Source organism: Manis javanica, chromosome 15, assembly GCF_040802235.1.
Source record: "Manis javanica isolate MJ-LG chromosome 15, MJ_LKY, whole genome shotgun sequence".
Taxonomy (NCBI): Eukaryota; Metazoa; Chordata; class Mammalia; order Pholidota; family Manidae; genus Manis; species Manis javanica.
In genome coordinates, this window is record NC_133170.1 from 72,069,172 (window position 1) to 72,080,772 (window position 11,601).

General features: G+C 46.9%; 1 long non-coding RNA gene across 1 annotated transcript; it reads left to right on the plus strand.

The window, feature by feature from the left end:
* Positions 1-391: 391 nt before the first annotated feature.
* LOC108383299 (uncharacterized) lies at positions 392-9,049 on the plus strand. Its single transcript, XR_012125723.1, has 3 exons — positions 392-953; positions 2,840-2,965; positions 7,380-9,049. It is a non-coding gene; the product is annotated as an uncharacterized lncRNA (long non-coding RNA).
* The last annotated feature ends 2,552 nt before the right edge of the window (positions 9,050-11,601 follow it).

Genomic DNA, 11,601 nt, shown 5'->3' on the forward strand with positions numbered 1-11,601 from the left:
TAGTGAGTTGGGAGCACAGTCTCAGATGGGGTTAGAGTCTCCCAAATCCATCTGGATGTTTCTACCTCCCCTGACTTCTACAGAGTACGCAGTGTCGCTGGGGGTTGGTCAAAGGTTCTTCCATACTCCTCACTCAGCACCAGCAAACTTTCTCTGTCTCCTTCCTGTCTAAGAAGAATACCCCTTATATTATATTCCCCTTTGCTCCTTCTCTGCAGCCACCTGCCCATATTCTGTGACTGTCACTCAGTGTGGCTTTGACTAAATGGCAGAAGGGAAGTGGCGAAGAAAAGTGCATCAGTATACAGTAACACAAACACACATATATTTTCCTTGTTACACTGATTTCTCTCCCTTCTCCTCTCTCCCCTTGAGAACAGGACTGGGTCTGACCCATTTCTGCAGCTCCAGGACCTTGAATGAGGTTTGACACAAAGGAATGCTTAAGGACTGTTTCTTGAGTGAACCTTACTTTCTCGGCTGCTGCCCTTGACTTCTGGAGATCTCAGTGCCTGGCCCTACACTGACAGTTGGTTTCATGTCCCACTGGAGGAAAAAAATGGATATAATACAATAATAAAGATAGGTACTAGATTTTGAGCAACTAGTATATATCAGATATAATACCAGCCACTTTAATCAGATTTTCTGTAAATTCATGCAACTCTGGGGGTTGGGCTTGATAATTTTCCTTTTGCAGATGCAAAAACTGATGTGCAGAGAGACTAAATCTTTTACCTGGATGTATTTTGTTAGTCAGTGAAAGAACGGACATTTGAACCCAGGAAGTGTGGCTCCAATGCCCGGAGCCTTTTACTGAGGTTCACTGGAAATAAGAGGTGTACCTGTGAATTGTCCTTCAGAACTGAGGAAATGAACCCTGATCTAAGATGGTCTTGGAATTCAAGCCTTGCAAACCCACATCTCCAGGAAGGCAGGCCTTGGAACGGCAGGTTAGAGTTTGGGATTCACTGGTGCCAAATCCTTGTTATATGGGACACACCATATGGAGCCTAGAATTCATCACAGCCTTTGGCAGGCAGCCTGGCCTGGAAATAACCCCAGAAGGCTACATTTTGATCAGGAAGCTTGCAGCTGTTTTTCAAAGTCATCGTCAGAATTTTAAGTTATTGTATTTTTAGTAAACCTACGTGCCCCTCATTTTTTAAGCCGGTCTTCTAGTTTCCTTGATGTTCGGGGCTATCACAGTGGGCATATGTCATGTGTTTGCTGGGACGTTGAGAATTTTGGAGAGGTTAGCACACCTTGCTGAGCCAAGCAAGAAATGGGGCCTCAGGAAACAAAAAGTCCTAAGGAGAGTTAAGCACAGAAACAGCTGTGGCCTCGTCTCCAAGCCTCAAGGTTGCAGTGGGGAAAGAGAAGGAGTACAGAGGAGCTCTGAGCACTCCAAAAACATGGGCAGTGCCTCTTTCCCCAAAGTGAGACATCTGGAAGACCGGGCAGATACCCTCAGGATTGAGCCTCCAGCCTGTTAGGCCAGTTTGCCGCGGGGCCTGCATGGGATGCACAGACCCCTTAGAACTCTCCATTTTTGATGTTTCAAGTGATTCCACAGATCCACATTATGCTAGGGCCAAATTCTTGAAAGCGAAGGCACATTTGAATTCTCCAAAGTAAAGCCACGTTTTAGTCTTTGGCTGTAAAGGACTTGGAATCCAGCCACCCTGGATCTTGAGAGAACAGTGATTCCAGTTTTGAGGTTGGAGGAATCCTAGAATTCAGAGGCCAGGCCCAGCCTGGGAGAGAAATGTATTTCGATCTGATGTCATCCCCCACCTCCACCCTCCATCACCCAAACCCAAGCTTATGGAACAGCGTAGCTCCTGGTACATTCTTATCTGCATGAACTGTGTTGTGAATCAATAGGGTGTCAGGCTTTTGCTTAGTGGGTAAAACGTCTAGATTACATGGATGACCCATGGAAATGGCCTGGGTGTTTGTTTCTTCTTTCTTCCCTTGAGGATGCCAATTCTTCTGCGGTTGTGTCTACACAACGGGTTGAGAAAGGGAAGAGGCAGAGAAAAAAAAAAGCCACATGTAAAATTCTGGGTTTTTGTTTTTTGTTTTTTGCTGCACAATACCAACAGATTGTGTGGCTGACTTATTTTTAACTGGGTGTTTGTGTGAATGAACCAAACTGGTGAGTTGCCTGGGCAGTGTTGAGATTAGAGGCAGGCTGATCAAAGGCTCCAAGGGCAACCACTAATTTGACCAAAAAACCACAAAAATCAAAACCCACAGTAGCTAGACAGAGACATGTCAATTTGGACTGCCTTTAGGCCTAATGGTCAGCCTAGAGCCCTAGCAAAATCAGCCATACTTTTGACCATTAAAGTAGCTGATCCTCATCATTCACTCTGCCAGTTTGGCTTATCTGATCCACTTTTCAGGAGAGCTTGGAGAAAATGGCATGTGTGTGTGTGTCGGGGCTAGGGAAGAAATGGTTGGACATACAATAGTGACAGTTGATCTTAATGACCAATTAGGTAGAACAAGAAGGAATCCAGTGACAGGGTGGCCAGTTGATTACCCAGTGGCCAGTCCAGTCACTTGTATGAGTTTCTATTCTTCATTTCTTTGGAGTTGGGAAACCTATTTGATCTCTCTCTTCATATGTCTAACAAGAGATGGGCTGATTGTAGGTTAAATATGTAATGGTGAAACTGTGTGGCCCCCAGAAGACATGTTGAAGTCCTAGCTTCAATCCTGGTAACTCATAATGCAGCTTTATTTGTCCATAAAGCCATTGCTGATATAACTGGTTAAGACGAGGTCATAATCAAGGAGGATACACCCTTATGAATGGTGTCTTTATGAGGAAAGGAGAAGAGACATGGAGACAGAGACACCAGGGAGAATGCCACTTGGTGATAGAGGCAGAAGATGGGGTGATAGAAGAAGGAATGCCACAGTTTGATGACCTCCCCCAGAAGCTAAGAGAAAGGTATGGAACACATTCTTCCCTGCGGGTTTCAGAGGGAGCATGGCCCTGTGGCATCTTGAGTTCAGGCGTCTAGCTTCCAGAACTGTGGGACAACACATTCCTGTTGCTTTAAGCTACCCAGATTGTGGTGCTTTGTTATGGCAATTCTGGGAAACTAGTCCATCTCCTTCGAATAATGAAAAGAGTTAAGGGATAAAAACACACAATTCATCTCAGTCCCATTTTCCAACATGGATTCTGCAGTACTCTAATTCCCTAAGAAGCACGCAAAACATGTTTTCCACAAACAAATTTGGAAAATACTCTATACCATTGTCTTAGAACACAAAAAGCATTTTTAGACGTGAAAGGCCCTGACAAGTGTGCGTCCAGGAATCCTCTTTCACTTTGAACAAGGCAGCATTTTTCAAATATCTCAGACAATGGAACCCTTTTGGACAAAATACCTCTCTACTTCCCATGAAACTAGTCTTTCATGGATAGCTCTTTGGGATATCTGTGATGGCTAATAGGATGTGTCAAAGTGACTGACTGGGCTAAGGGATACCCAGATGACTGTTAGAACATTCTTTCTGCATGTGCGTATGAAGATGTTTCCAGAAATTGTCATTTGAATCGGTGAACTGAGTAAAGCAGATGGCTCTTCCCAGTGTGGGTGGGCACCGTCCAATCCGTTGAAGGCCCAGATAAAGCGGAAAGGCAGAGGAAGGGTGAGTCGGCTCTCTGCTTGAGCTCAGATGCCCCCCCATCTCCTCCTGCCCTTGGACCGTCATACTCAGCATTACACCACTGGCTTTCCTGCATCCAGTCTATGGACAGCACATTGCTGGGCTACTTGGCCTCCATACCCACATAACCAATTCCTAGAACAAATCTCCTTAGATATATCCTGTTGGTCTTATTTTTCTGGAGAACCCTGATTAATACTGATATCCAAACTTTTCCTTTTATAGAGAACCTGAGAACTAGAGAAATAAAGAAACTTGTCCAGAGCCCTATATTGGCATAGCTTGAATTCTAACTGTCCTATGGCAAAGAGTGTAGTCATGTACCGGCCTCGTGGTAGATGGAGAATGCCCCAGTCAACCAGCGGGCTCTGCCCTTAATTGACCTGGTGACCTTAGGAGACTCATGCCTCCTTCTGGGCCCCAGATTCCTCATTTAGAAAGTCTGAGGCTTGTCATAGTCTAGTGTTAGGTGTTGTCTCCAAATTCACATGTGGAAGCTCTGACCCCCAAGGTGACAGTATTTGGTGGTGGGTGCCTTTGGAAGTTAATTAGGTTTAAATTAGGATGAGGCCAGGAGGGTGGGATCTCCATGATGGGATTAGTGTCCTTATAAGAAGAAGAGGTGGGAACCCCACCCACCCACGCTCCTACCATGTGAAGGCACAGGGAGGAAGTAGAAGTCTGTAAGCCAGGAGGAAGGGAAGGTCCCCACCCAAACTTGGCCCTGGTAGCAGCTTCATCTCAGACCCCCAACCTCCGGAACTGGGAGGAATAGATGTCTGTAGTTGAAGCCCCCATCTCTAGTATTTCATTATGGCAGCCTGGGCAGCCTAAGACAGTATGAAGATTATATGACTATTGATCTTGCCTGTATGTGGCTAAAAGGTGTAATTTATGCTTGGATGGAAACCTCTGTCTAAAGGGCCAAATTATTATTTTGGTAAATGATGTATTACACTTCCCTTGTCCATTTCTCATCTTGGCCCTGTCAGCAAATTCAGTGCTGATGAGTTAATGTACATGAAAGTGCTTTGTAAACGGCAGGGCAATGCCCAAATAGAAGGACTTGGTTTTATGCTATTTAGGTTGAGAGCAGTGCAGCCGGGCTGAAGGCAGCGTGCACTTGATAGCATGTGTTGGCACCGAGATCCCGGGTGTATGAAGTGGAGCGCATGTGTGTTTCAATTTCAGTTTAAGTGAAAATTGAAGAAACAGCAGAGCAATATGTGTGTAAGCATGTGATCTTGGAAAAACCGCTCAAAGCCACAACCAGACCCCTAACTTTTAATATCCGTGTGGTTTTGGGTGAGTAACTTATCCTCTCTGTAACTTGATTTCTTCGTCTGAAAAGTGGGTGTTTCCTATTTCATAGGGTTGATGAGATTAAATGAGGTAATGCATGTGTGCCAGACATAGACATGCTTTTCTATTTTGATTGGCATATCTAGTTGCACATATGAAATGTGTGCAAGGGGCATGTGCATATGTTGTCTTTCCTTCTATATTTTACAAATTGTTTTGTTTCCTGTGGTTTGGCTTGTGTTCTCCAAGTCAACCATCAGAAATAAGAAATAGAGGAAGGTATCTTGGAAGTATAGTGCTGGACAGTCTGGGCTTTGGAAGACAGTTGAGGTGCTGCCCCCCCTACCATCCAATGCCTGCACCCTCCTCTTCACCACCTTGTAGTCGTACATTTGGGACAAACACTTGAAGCTTTCAAGCTTTACCCACAAAGGTCTCGGCTGCACATTGCAGCCCGTTACCCAAAAGGCTGGCCTCACTTAGAGGAGGATTAAACCTCCTCTGTAGCAGGGGGAAAGTAAGGATGTGGAGAAACAGTTGCGTTTCAGAGCACTCTAACCTCCCTACCTGGGCTCTGTCCTTGGCACGCAATCGGGGACTTTGCTGGAGAAGGCAAACATTTGAGTCCATTATTTTAAAAGCAGCAGAAAATAGACTCTAAGAAAGAAAAAAAAATTCACTGTGCACTGGCCACAGGAACTTAATGGCCATTTTGATCTCTGCCTCCCGCCTGGCTGAGGGTGTCAGGAGCCATGCTCTCAGCCTGCAAAAAAATGTCATAATGAAGTGTTCACGTAATGGAGAGTTAATGGAACTGGGAGCCAGAGTTATAACAAAAGGGCCTTAAAGGAGGGGAGGGGTATAATTTATTAACAGCAATATCTGGAGCAGAGAGCCTGCAACATTTATGAGAAAAGAAAATGGGACCTTTCACCAGAACCCAAGGTTTCTGCTCTCCACAGGATTGAGCAACACTCGTTGGAGAGAGCCAGGTGCCTCCCCTGTCCCGGTTAACACCAGCCCCTCTTCCTTAGAGCAGAGTGGGTGGCTCTACTAAGGCAGTGCTGGGGATCCTAGGCCCCTCTCCTACCTCCCCCACAGAAGGAGACATTCTGTGTATGACAAGGCTGTTGTGGTCCTTACCAGCAGAACATGGTGACTTCAGGTGCTGGGGGCATCTCTCTTGTAACTTGGTTTATTAGTCAGGGTTCTGTGGGGTGTGAGATGCAGAAATACAGTTCACGCTGACCTAAGACTGAGAAAAAAAATGGGTTATGGGTCTTATTTTGGACTCCCCCCTGAAACATATCTTGAGACAAAGAGATGAGTTTATTTGGGAGATGCTCCCAGGAAAGCATGGTTAGGTAGAGGGGAAATGAGTCAGGGAAGAGAAGGAAGCCTTTATTTGGCTTTGTCAAACTGGTTTCAGTGTGAGAATGGGACTTAACCCACTGGCTCCAAACCCTGGGTGATATTATAGAGCATCCTTTTGAGTTACCTCAATGGAGGGGCAAAGAAGTTGGAGACGTTACCCATTCAATCCCTGCAGCCATTGGTTGAGGGCTACTGCTGGGGTTTTAATGATCTTGCATTCCTGACTTTTCCTGTGTGATGCCAAGATTACTCCTGTAGCCAAGGACAGGGAGAGGGACCTCCAGGAAGAGTCCTAACAGTTTTCTGTAAACAGTTCTTGGCAAGTAAAAGGTAACTGCCCAGCAGGTATGGATGCATCATCCACCGCATCTGCCAAGGAGGGAAAGATATTAATTGACTTAACTGATTGAAAATTTTGGATGTGCACTAGCTTCAGGCACAGCTGGATCCAGGGGCTGGTTAGAGCCAGGAGTGCTGTCAGAACACCGCCTATAGTTTTAATTACTTTCTTTTATTATTTATTTGTATTATTTATTGTTTTTTTTCCAATTCCCAACACCAGCTCCATTCTTAGCTGATGGTGTGCTGATTGCCAGTAGCTCCAAGCTTTTATCTATTTCAGCCATTCTAGTGAAAAAGAACACGTTTTCCCCCTCCCCCAATTTTAATGTCCTGGAATTTGTTTCTTATTGACTTGGCTTGGTTAGTGAACTGTAAGATATTTAACAATTAAGTTAATCTTTCTGGGCCCCCAGAGTCTTTTCCTGCATCAAAACTAAGTCTGATTTTCTCCTCTGTCCATTAGGAAAGTGTTCAGCTACCAGTAAAAGAGAACCTAATATATGGCTTAAACACGTTTTCCCTTAGATCACATAAAGTTAGATAGTAGGTGGGTGTTTACATTGGTTCAGGTTCTTGGGGAGGCCTTGTAGGCAGGGCTCTGTTTATCTTGCCTTGCTTTGTGGGTTGACTTTTTAATCCCCTTCCTTGTTGCCCCTTCTACAAAATAGATGCTGAAGCACCAGACCAATGCCTAAGTAGGAGGAAAAGAAGACGGATGCAAGAAGGGCTTCTTAACAATGTCTCTCTCTTACTGTTAGGAAAGCAAACCCTGTTCCAGAGACCACCTCCCTCAGTAGACTTATGCTTCTGTCTTCTTGGTCTCTCTTTAGTCATCTTTTAACTTCTGCCAGCTGCAGGGAAGATTGTGAGGTGGAAGATAAACATGCTTGTTCGGTTTTAGTTTAATCCATGTGGTCTGGGGCACAGTCATATCATGTCACTCTTCTGAAATATCAGACCATGTCACTCCATGTCACTGCGAGTAAGTCTTCATAGTATCCTGCAAGACATGCCAGATCTGGCTCCTGGGGCATTTCTCATCCTGTCCCTTGCTGCTTGCTCTCTGCCTGACTTCATTCTGGCCACACTGGCCTCCCAGGTCCCATCCTAGCCCCTCTGTGCTGCTGGCTGTTTCTTCTGCATGGAAAACTCTTTCCCTTAATGCCCATATGGTCACCTCACCTCCTACACATCTTTGTTTAAGAGTCACCTTCTCAATCAGGCCGACTCATATGCCCCTCCCTTTCTTGATCTGCCTTACCAGTATATTAATTTCCTGTGGTTGCTATAACAAAACACTACACACTGGGGGACTTAAAACAACAGAGATTTATTGTCTCAAGTTCTGGAAGCCAGGAGCCCAGAATCAAGGTGTTGGCAGTATTGTTTCCTTCTGGAGGCTGTGGGGGAAAAAGCTTGTCCATGCCTCTGTCTTGGCTTCCAGTGGTTGCTGACAATCCTTGGCATTCCTTGGCTTGCAGACGCATCCCTCCAGTCTCTGCCTCCATCATCACGTGCACTTCTCCTTGTGTCTCTTTCCAAATGTTCCTCATCTTCTAAGGACACCAGTCATTGCACTAGGGCCCACCCTAATTCAGTATGATTGCATCATAACTTGACTGTATCGTCTATGACTCTATTTCCAATAAGGCCACAATCTGATATCCTGGGTGGACATGAATTTGGGTAGATAATATTCAAGCCAGTGCACCCACCTTTACTCTTTATTTTCTTCTAAAACCACACAGCATACCTTCCAACTTTCTATAAATCCATGAAACTTGCTTATCTTCTGTCTCCCTGCATGAGGACAAAGAGCATTTCCTTCTAGATGGTGCATCCTTAGATACAGGAGGTGCTTGTTGAACATGCATTGAGTGAATGAAGTACCACTGAACGAAATCAGGATTCTCGTAGCAAGAAAAAAGAGCAGAATGGATAACTGAGTGCACCATTCTTCTAGGTCTCAGGTTCCTGTGGGAGTCCTGCCTCACTGTCATAAGTCAGATGGACCGTCCCCTCCGAATTCTTAACTCCCAGCACCTCAGAATGTGACCTTATTTGGAGATAGGGTCGTTATGGTGGCAATTAAGTTAAAATGAGGCTATTAGATGGCCCTAACCCAATATCACTGCTGTCCTTATAAAAAGGGAAAATTTGGGCTGGGACGCCACAGAGGGAGACAATAGTGTGCAGGCGGGGGCGGAGCCCGAAGCGAGGCCGACACAGCCCGGGTTGCTGAGGGTCGCCGCAGCCCCCAGAAGCCAAAGAGTGGCCGCCAGCGCAGTCCCCTCAGGCTTCAGGGGGAGCCGATCCTCCCAGCAACTCCATCGCAGACTGCGAGGCTCCAGAACTGTGAGACAATAAATTTCCATTGTTTAAGCTGCTCCGTCGTGGTGATTTGCCATGGCCGTCTTAGCAAACTAATGCAGTATCTGTACAAGCTCCCCTCACCTTTGGGGCAGCCCCGGTGAATCGCTTTTTCTCCAAGTCCTGAACCAACTCACCCCCAAGAAAGGGGGCCTGGAGCGGGGAGGGAGGGTGGCGCCTCGGATCTTGCCCACGTGCCCTGAGAACCAGGCACGGGCCTTCATCCTGGGCCTGCATCCAGGGGGGCCCTTGTCCCGCGCTCCCCACCCCCCACGGAAAGCGAGGCCCAGGAATTCATGTGTTCGTTGTTGCTTGTGTTACGGAATACCCATGAAATGCAAAATGGCACCATGACCTAACGAGGTATTAACCCTGCCTCATTACTGCACATCAACCGTGAAAGCAAGCCCTTCTTGGCCAGAACTATTTCAAGGAGATTTAGGAAATATTCGGGGCTCCGGAAGAATGACTGGAAATCAGGAAGTCTCCAGATGGGCCTCTCTGAGAGCTCCAGGGCCCGGGTGGACCCATGGGCCTCCCCGGCAGCTCTTCCTGCCCCTTCCAGCCACCCGCCCCATGCCTAGGAAGGAGGAAGGCTTCCTGGGGTCTTCCTTCTGTCCCTGTGAGATGTGAGGCCAACGACTTAGCCCTTCTGAACCTCGGTTTCCACTTCTGTAAAACGGAAATAATTATTGTAAGCCTCAGAGTGTTGGGAGAACAGCGAGATGCTGTATGCAAAGCAAAGCTCCTAGTGGGCACCTGCTGGCTTGGGACCACCTCTCTGTTGCTTTTCTTACTGTGATCTTTGGTAATATTCAAAGAAAACTTGGCTGGTGGAGAGAGTCATCCGTCTGATCTCATTAAACCCCTTGCTCCCCAGAGAGTGGGGAGATAGGAGTGGGTCATTCAGAGAAGCACTTTGTTGTCTGCCCTCTGCCCGATACTTTATAGCTCTTAGCCTGATATTTCTAGCAACAGCCCTCCGGGGCAGGCCTTATTAGCCTTACTGAGGAAACGGAGGGTCAGAGAAGTTAAAAACTCTGCCGATGCTCAACAGCTGCTGGGAAGTGGCTATCGAGGAGCTGAGCCTCATTCACGTGACATCAAATGCCATTTTTGTCCCACAACACCAGCCCTGGACTCCTGGCTCTCCATGCACCTTGGTCTTTATCCATCCCGGGGGTGAAAGGTCAGGGGTCCTGGTGCCCTAATCCAGGCCTTGCTCTGGTTTTCCCAGGAGGGCTTTTGATCGCCTTGTGTGTCCACTGAGTCCAGTCGCTGGGAGGTCACCGTCCCCCACTACCTGGGGACTCCAGGGGCCAGGAGCTGTGTGGGCTGTGCCTGTAAAGCAGTTTGATGATGTGTTAAGTGTCACTGCTTAATGAGCTGCAGGACCAAACACTCAGGGTAGGGGCGAGGAGGCCGGCACAGCCCCCAGACACATGCTCCTGCCCAAGTTCAATCGTAAACGTCACAACCAAGGGTGGGTCTGGAGACCCCGCTCCCAGAACCCCGACTTCCGTTGCCCCATTGGCCTCTGACTAATCCATCCCCACTCAACAACTCGCTCTGACTTCCTCCCCAGGCCCCAGCCCTGAAGCCCATCCTCAGGGCGTCGCCGTGGGGGGTCTCTTGTCACAACAGGGCAAAGCAATTAAGGCCAGACGGGGTGAATTAAACCAGAAAGAATGAGTTTCCTCCAGCACCAGAGAAATATTTGGAGGAAGACCTGGTGGGAGATTGTGGTAGCTTTAGAAGCTGATGGCATAGGCACAGGACAACGAGGAGAGCAGGCATGCATGGGCACCAGGAGGGCACGACTTTCCCCGGGGCTGTCTCTGGACAAAGGTTCAAGTGGAAAAAGTGAAGGGGAAATGGCAGAGCCATTCATTCATTCATCACTTGTCGAACATTGACCTAGGCATTTGGAATCCAAGGGCAAATTGGAGACTGCAGGGAACTGATTAGGAGCCGGGGCTTTGGAATAAAGTGGATACGGCCGGTGCCATCATTCAGTTAGTGGGGTGAGCCTCGGCAGGAGACTTAACCTCTTGGACCTCAGTTTCTGCAAAATGGGGGTGAAGTGTGTTTGTCTCACCAGGGCTTTGGGGGAGAATTAAATGATATCATTTCCTAAGATGAGCATTGCTCTGCCGATAGTAGGTGTTCAAGAAAATCAACACATCACATATAGGGTTCTCTGTGTGCATCTGTTGAATGAATAGGTAACAGCTTGCACTTATCTTTCTAAGCATTCTATGCACATCAATTAATTTCATTCTCAAGAATGTATGAAGAAGTCATTACCATCTTTCCATCTTTTGAAATAGAAACTGAGGCACATAAATGTTAAGTTGCCTTTCAAAGTCACACAGCTGTTAAGTAGCAGAGGTGGTATTTGAACCCAGGGAGTTTAACTCTAGAAATGATGCCTCTAGAGGCCAGACTGCACTGCCTTCTGGTAATGCTGGGAACAGAACAAAAAAAGGCATTACACCTTGTGTTTGAGAACTGGGGATT